This window comes from Miniopterus schreibersii (genome assembly GCF_964146895.1).
Source record: "Miniopterus schreibersii genome assembly, chromosome: 5".
NCBI classification, from domain to species: Eukaryota; Metazoa; Chordata; class Mammalia; order Chiroptera; family Miniopteridae; genus Miniopterus; species Miniopterus schreibersii.
In genome coordinates this window covers 85,177,018-85,184,789 of record NC_138106.1, presented here as the reverse complement: position 1 = coordinate 85,184,789, position 7,772 = coordinate 85,177,018, and positions in this window count along the sequence as shown.

Below are 7,772 nucleotides of genomic sequence, written 5' to 3'. Positions count from 1 at the left end.
ACAAGGGATGCTTCATTTCTCCTCCCACTCCCCAGATGTTAATTTATTTTGTAATAACTTCATAATATGTCTTAAAACTGAGAGTGCATGAGTAGATACTTTAGATTCAACTATTCTAATCAACTTTGGGGGTGGACAGGAACCTTCCTTGTGCAGTTATAGGCACAGCTTTGCAAAGGCTCTACCTTTAAGAGTCAATCATAAAGCATTCGCAGAATGGGCCCTTTTCCTGCCTGTGGGGGACATGCCCTAGGTTCATTCCACAACCTGAGACTATCTGAAAGGCCTGCCTGTTTGCTCGAAAGATCCTGTAGGGAGTGTTCAGACTTACAGCCACGACTCCTCTCCCTGCCCTATTAAATTTCTCCAACCTAAGAAAAAAGGCCCTGGACACAACTCAAGTCCGTATCTGTGGGCCATGGGGAGCACGCAATAACTGCCCTGGCATCCTCTCTTTCAGTTGGGGGTCCTGGCAGCCCACAGTAACTGGTCCCCAAAGCGTCCCACTCTTAACCACTTGCAGCACCGCAAGTGGAAGTCGAAGAGCTGAGGCCCCTGACGCGCGCCCGCAGAGCCCCGCCCAGCTCCCGAGGGTGGGCCCTCGCACCCGCGGCCGACTTCCTCAGAGCAGTGGGCGCGTGAGCCCGGGGCCTGGCGGCCTGGGCCTCCGAAGTCCCGGCCCGAGAACCTGTGCTCTCCCCCGCCCCCTTCTACACAGTTGGCGTCGTAACTGACCGAAGGGCTGACGCTCCCACCAGCTTCGGGAGAAGCCGGCGCCGCCGCTCTCCGGCCCAAGGGCTCTCGGGCGGGCATTGCCCGCAGACAGACCAGAGCTCAACGGGCTTCAGCTCCAGGGCCGGCCTCTCGCCCCTGCCCTACCCCTCCAGAGCCTTGGGTCGCTCTTCTACCCTGCTTTAGAGCAGAGTCTCACTTTCAGCCCGGACTCGGCCCCACCCCAGGAGAGGCTGGGGCTAAGTTCTCCCAGCCCCCGGCCCAAGGCGGGTCTCAGCGCCTCCCCTCGCCTCCAGCGCCAGCCTGCGCCCAGGGGGCGGGCTGTGGGTTCGTTTTAACCAGGGTTAAGTCAGTCCTCGGCTCCAGCTTTTGTCTCTGTTGGAATGTTTAGGGGCTGCATATGCTTTTGTGTTGCAAACAGCAAGCAGGGTCCCCAGGAGTCCCTGACCCCGTGCCTTGCCGGGAGCACGGTTTCCCTGGACAACTGTGGCCGCGCGGCCTGCGGGCGGTGGCCTCGCGCGTGCACGCGGCGCCCGGCCCCCGCGCCCGCGCCCCCCGCGCACAAAGAGAGTTCGGAAGGGGGGGGGGGAGTTGCACTTGCACTGTGGGCGAACTACCTGAGCACGTGAACCAGACAGAAAGGGGAAATATAATGAAGTCGAGGATTAATTAAGGGGGGGGGGGGGAGACTGAAAAACAATACCTGCTGATGTGTCAGCTTCAGTGGAAACAGGATCTTCTAATAACAAATGAAACAATGAAAGGGCTGCGTTGCTCCCCGTTAAGCTCTCCATACACCGCCCGGCTTGCATCTGCAAGGCCGTGTTTTGAAAACTTACAGTAGATGCAAACACAAACTTTCCCGCATTGTTTTTTGTTTTTTTTGTTTGTTTTGTTTTAATTTTCCTCTGCTTGTCAAGCTTGTCTTTCCAAACAGTCAGACGAATTTAAAAAGAAGGCGCAGGAGAGGTAGAAAAAAACCTCCACCACCACCACCACCCCAGAAATGATAAATAGCATCGCATAGCTAATCGCTGGAGGGCGCGTTTACCGATTCATAATCATTTATTCTTGGTGATGTATGGCTCTTACTCTTAAATCTGAAAAGCTTCTATTTGAAGGTGTAAATAGCTTTTTTTCTTTCCTGCAGTAAACCTTCCTGCGTTAGCAGTGATTGATCTCATGTACAATTCGTCCCAGAGTGCTATTTTACAGGGGAAACACTAGCTTTTGGAGATTAACTGGGGAGTCTGTTACATATTAATGAAGCTGGGAGATATACTAACGTTTTGGTAATTTAGTTATTTGTGTCTCGCCATCGCCGCTCTTTTCCTTTAGACCCCTGCGGTTGTTATCCAGCGAATTAAAAAGTAGTCCTTAGAATTATTTTTTTTCCACTGGCAACTAAATGCCATTTAATGTGAAAAACAAATGTTGACTTCTCTCTTGAAGGAAGTGTGTTTCTTGGCAAGACATCAAAGTGTTTTAAACTGTATTAGTGGGTTATGTTAGTTTTCCTACCCAGAGCCTGCGCCAAAATAATAGCTAATGGAAGAAAAAAGAAAAGAGAAGCCTTAGCCCGCCTCTGTCAGAGAAAATAAATGATTTGATCTTCTAGAAGAAGGGGAGAAATATAAAACTCTAGGATAAAAGTGTCCCTAGCAAGAGGTCTCCTAAAACATGATCATTAATATCCCACCAAATAAGGCATCAAAGTCATTAGTGCCTGTGTGCTCTGGGAGAGAGAATGTGAACGAATTGCAATCCCGAATGAAAGCCACGTCCTGCAAAAAGAGCTTACTTCATAGCCCGCGATAAAATGGCACTCATTCTGCTTTCTTGTAGCATTTTTATTTTCTTTTTAAAATGCTCTGGCTCCCCATAAAGTATCTGGGGGGTTGTGTGCAGACAGGAAGCCTCTCCAGATACTCCACACCCTCAGTTCCCCAGGTTCGGTGATGGCGCGGCGGGGGGGGGGGGGGGGGGGGGGGGGGGGCAGTTTGAAAGGCTATTTAGAGGGGAGCGAGCGCCAGCACCTGCCTTGTGTAAGAACAGGTGGGCCGCCCGCGTCTACTCCCACGGAGCCCGCTGAGTCCTGGGGAGCCAGGAAGTGGGAAAGCATTCCCGAGGGACGCCTCTGCCCCTGGGTCCTGATCCTATGAATCTTAATCTTAGTCCCGTGGCCCTCGGAGCGCCTTCCCCAGGCCAGCCCTTCCCTCCTCCCCCAGAAGGGAGAGCCCTGTACGGCTCCCCCCACAGCCCGTTAGCGCCTTCGCACCGACGCCGGGCCCTGGGTATCTAGACCGGGGCCTTCCGGCGCGGGGGCTGCTGTGAGCACAGCTTCAGGGGCAACAAACTTTCCAGAGCTGCGCTGGAAAGTTTGTTGCCTCTTGAAGCTGTCGAGGGGGGGAGGGGGGGCGATTTATGTTCTTTATAAAAATGTGGTTTGGAAAAATAGAAAGAGCCTTGAAAACGTTGTTACAATGAAAACGGGACAAATTAGAAGACATTTTCCGTGATCAAAGGCGGGAGGCAGAGCGCGCATGGGCATTCACAAAGCTTCGCTTATTCACTCCCGCCTCTGCAAGGCAGGGCAACAAGCGTGTCCCCCGTTGACAAGGCGCCCTATTCAGACTGCAGGTGCGAAGTGGGCCGGCGCGCTGGGCCACATTATGTCAAGGTTGTTGGAGATTAGTGTTCGGCCTTAATAACTAAAGCGCTTGATTTACATCGGAAAAAAAGCCCCCTCAGCCGTGAAAACAAACTCGTTGAACGCGTGATCATTGCGAGGGCGGCTGATATCCTAATACTCCCATTGTTCTCAGCTGGGCCCAGGGGCGCCCTGGCCTCCTGCGCAAGGGCAAGGTCTGCGTTGCTGGCGGTGGACCAGGTCCCTAATCGCACGCCTGCCCGGTTTTGGAAGAAAAGGTGATGATGGCTGGGAGTTTTACTGGGGCCTAAGAAAGATGGAGTAGGGTCTTCCCTGAGAGTCCAGATCTGGGATCCCAGCTTTAGCAAAGCCTGGGATAGGAGAAACCTGGGGGATCCAGGCAAGCCCTCGGACAGGTCCAGTGGTTCAGTGTCTCAAGGCGGGAGCAGCTCCAGCATTACTTTTGTGGGAGAGTTACTGGAAGAGCTGGAGGATTTGTCTTGAAGTGTCCTGGGCAGGAACAATTTTGGCCACAGGTGATGATTATTTGAGGGCACCTGGAGAGCTGAAGAAACACACAGAGGCCCAGGACACACCCACTGGCTTGAGCGGCCTTGCCTCCAAGAAGGCCATTTCTCCTGTCCAGGCCAAATCTCTTGTTTCAAGAAGAGTCCATTTCAGAGAAGTTCAGAACTACTTGTACTCCCTGCCTCTCTCTCTCTGCAGTTTCCCTGTTTTGTTTTCCCAAGGATAGAGGGAGGTCCACTTTGGCTTTGGTTCTGCTTCCTCTGGGGTGGGTACTCGAGAGCAGATTCCATTCCCCATACACTATCTGAGCCTTCCACATACCCCTACCCCATCCATGAGAAGAGATACAGAGAGCAAGAGGTCTGTGGTTGGGACCTAAGAACAGGCATTTCGGTACAGATATCATCTATTCTAACTGCAGTGTCTTTTGTGGAAGTCAAAATACTTAAGGCAATTTCCATAAGTTCAGTGGGGACTAGGTGAGAAAGCTGTGAACTATTGTCTGGCCTGTAAAAAGGTCGTAAGTCAATGCGCTGGTAGCTGACCTGTCAGGGGAAGGTGTAAAGGCTTTATTCATGCAGTCTCTGCTATGTTCCCAGCTCTCACAAAAGTGTTTCTATGATTCAATTTTCTTACCTCTTCTCTTAATTAAAAAGCTGAACCATTAGAATAGCACCTGCATTGTGTCCTGACAGTGCCTGCGTACTAATTCCACAGCCTTTACAACCAGTATTTATAACATAAAATCAGAGATTGAATAAAACAGGATTTTGCTTCCAAAGCCCTGCTAATCCCTTTTTAAAAGGGTCTGGTGAAATAATTCAGAACAGTATCCGGAAGTTGGATTACGGCTCTCCACCCTTTTTTTTTTTTTTACTTTTTACAATGAAATGATATTTCACACTTAAAGGAAGCCCCATTATTCTACAGCAGTTTTTTTTTTTTTTAATGAGAAATTTGGCAGGTTTTTTGGATGCAAAGAATTTGAAAATGGAATGCTTGCTTACTAAATGCAGTGGCAGAAAATGTAGCGGAAATTTTTATGGCATATTTGAAACACAAAATTTCTCAGATGAAAGTGGGTATAGTGTGATTCAGAATTGTTTATATGCATTGTGCATCAGGTGACTCTCCTCATTTCTCTCAGAGAAAATAAATAAGCAAAGCTTTTGGGGCCAGATGCCTATTTTTCATAACTTAGAAATATGCATATTTCAGACAGAACACTTTTTACTAACATGCTGGGTGTATTTTTAAAAACACTTAATGAGCCCAGCTGGGCATGGCTCAGCGGTTGAGCATTGACCTAGGATCCAGACGATCAGGGTTCGATTCCTGGTCAGGGCACACGCCTGGTTGCAGGCTCCATCCCCAGTTGGGGGCATGCAGGAGGCAGCCAGTCAATGACTCATCACTGATGTTTCTATCTCTCCCTCTTCCTTCCTCTCTCTGAAATCAATGAAGATACATTTAAAAAAATAAATAAAAATTTAAAAGTAATAATAAATAAAGGAAAAACACTTAATGAATACATTGATGAGTAGGAAAGGTAGAGGCCTCATTACACCTTGAGCAAGACTTTGCAGTGGCTCAGGTCACGAGACCTTGAACTGTCTGCAGTTTCTCCCCAGTTCTGGCAAAGAATATTATCTCATCTGGCTAATCTGATCTTGCGCGGGCCAGCTGTCAGTCACAGGCAATGAAAAACTAGATCATCCTTCTGATATACAATATAAATCATCTGATAATATTCTTCCTGTTGTTTTTCCCTCTTATTTTTGCTATTATTCTACAACTTCAGGGTCCAACCAAAACCACAGAAATTTACCCAATTTTAGTTTCTTCTCTCTGCAGACATTTTCCAAGGCTGCCTATTGATGGAGATACAAAACCATGCACATCCCCCATTCTACTTGTTTTGTACAAATCAACACTTTTGTCCTGCACGTTGGCCCATACAGTCTACGCTGGCTCTAAGGAAGCCCACGATGCAGAACAGGCTTCAAGCCCTCCTCTCTGGTCATAATTACATTGATTAACTTGCATCCTGTTGTAACTTTTTTTTCTTCATTTTTTTTTTTCTATCCAGCTGTTTTGGATGTTTGCAAAGCCACTGGAAGATTCAGAGGCAAACCACTAAGCCTCCCATAAATTGTCCATTGAGTTTCCCTTTTTCCTGAATGGTTTAGGGGTTTGAACTTGATGAAGTTCCTAGAAAACTCTCAGGCACTTTCCTCATTGAAGACATTTGGGTAAAAAGGCAAGGCCACCCTCATGCCCAGATGGGAAGTAGGTGACAAGTGAAACGTTATTGTGGGATCCTCAGCCACTTGGTAGCTAAGATGTTATTAGTTTTCCCAGAATGAGGATTCTGTATCAGAAAACTATTATTATGAAACGGGCCCTGATACCCTTCCTGGAAAAAATGTGTTCTGTGGCTTTTGCCAAAACACTCACCCCCCTCCACTTGCATTTCCCACCCTCCACACCTGGGTCTTGAAAAACCCATCCCGGGACTCACACTAACCGCAGAGACTTAAAAAAAAATAAATCAACACCTGGGCTGGCCTGGCCACAGAGTTTACTGTAGTGCTAGTGTCTCAACAAGTGTGTGTGGGGGGGTGGCATTAAGACAATGGGGGGCGGTTGTTTTCCAGCCTCTTTCTGCACCCACATACACTTGATTCCCTTCACTTTGTTTTGAACCTTTTAAAATAAATTATTGTCTCTGCCTTGGTGACCCGCTGCATAGGGCTCTGAACCTCTCCCAGAACATGCACTCCGGTGGCTGCAGAACCCGCAGCCAGGCGCCTGCTCCGGGAGGAGCGCTCCCTGCCCATGGCCCCTGCTGATGCCACGTCTTCTAGGAGGGCCTAGAGATCTGAGTCAGGAAGATGCTACTGGATGTGTCTAAAAGGTGCTGCCATGTAAATAATAATAACAACCGCTTACCGTGCAGATTCTAAATAGTTCAGGGATTATCTTATTTAACGCTCAAAACAAACTTCTAAATTCTATGTTAGCAGATGAGGAGATACCACGGGAATGTTTGGTCTGCGAGGCCCAGAGGGAATAACTGACAGTCTCAGATTTCCCCAAACAGCCCTCCGCCCTGCCATTGCGGGGTGCGGGGGGGGTAATTTCCCCAGAAGACAGGGGAGTTTGTCTCTAGGGTGAGGCTAAACGGAGGCCCTTGAGAACCACTAATTCAACCCTCTGCCCAGGAGTACGAGCTCTCCTAGGGGAGGGGCGCTGAGGCTAACCCCTCTCTAACCCCTCGATTCCTCCACCCCAGTTCCAACTAAGAGGTTCAAAGGCAGGCCCTTCCCTCTCCGAGACCACGGAGGCCAGGGCCAGCCGTCCCTCCGAAGACGCTCTTTTCACCTCGCTCGCAGAGATGGTGGGGGCCACCACTCGGGGTCCCCCTCCCCGCTGTGCTGGGACTCCGGGCAGCCCGGCGAAGAGGAGAGCCGGGCCGGAGGAGCCGGGCCCCGCAAGCCCAGCTTTCTTCCCAAGCCCACTAGCTCCCCACCGCACCCATTCTGTCCGTGAAAGGGCCTTAAGGAGCGCGCTTCGCCAAAGGCCGGCTCTGGGGAGGCGCGCAACTTGCCCCGGAGCCAGAGGAGGGGCTCCTTCCGCCAGAGCCCCGAGGCGCGTTTGCCCCAGCTCTGCTGTCCAGCGGCCTCCTGCCCCGTGGCTCCCGGGGGCCTTCCTCCTGTGGCCGCTCGTTTCACACCCGCAGGTGTGTCGCCCTTTCGCCTTTGCGCCGGGTCCCTCTCCCAACCTTGCCTTCAGCACTGCATCCCTTGCGCTAGGAGCTGGGCCTCCGAGGTGCTCTCCAGGGAGACCTAGCATTCCCCCC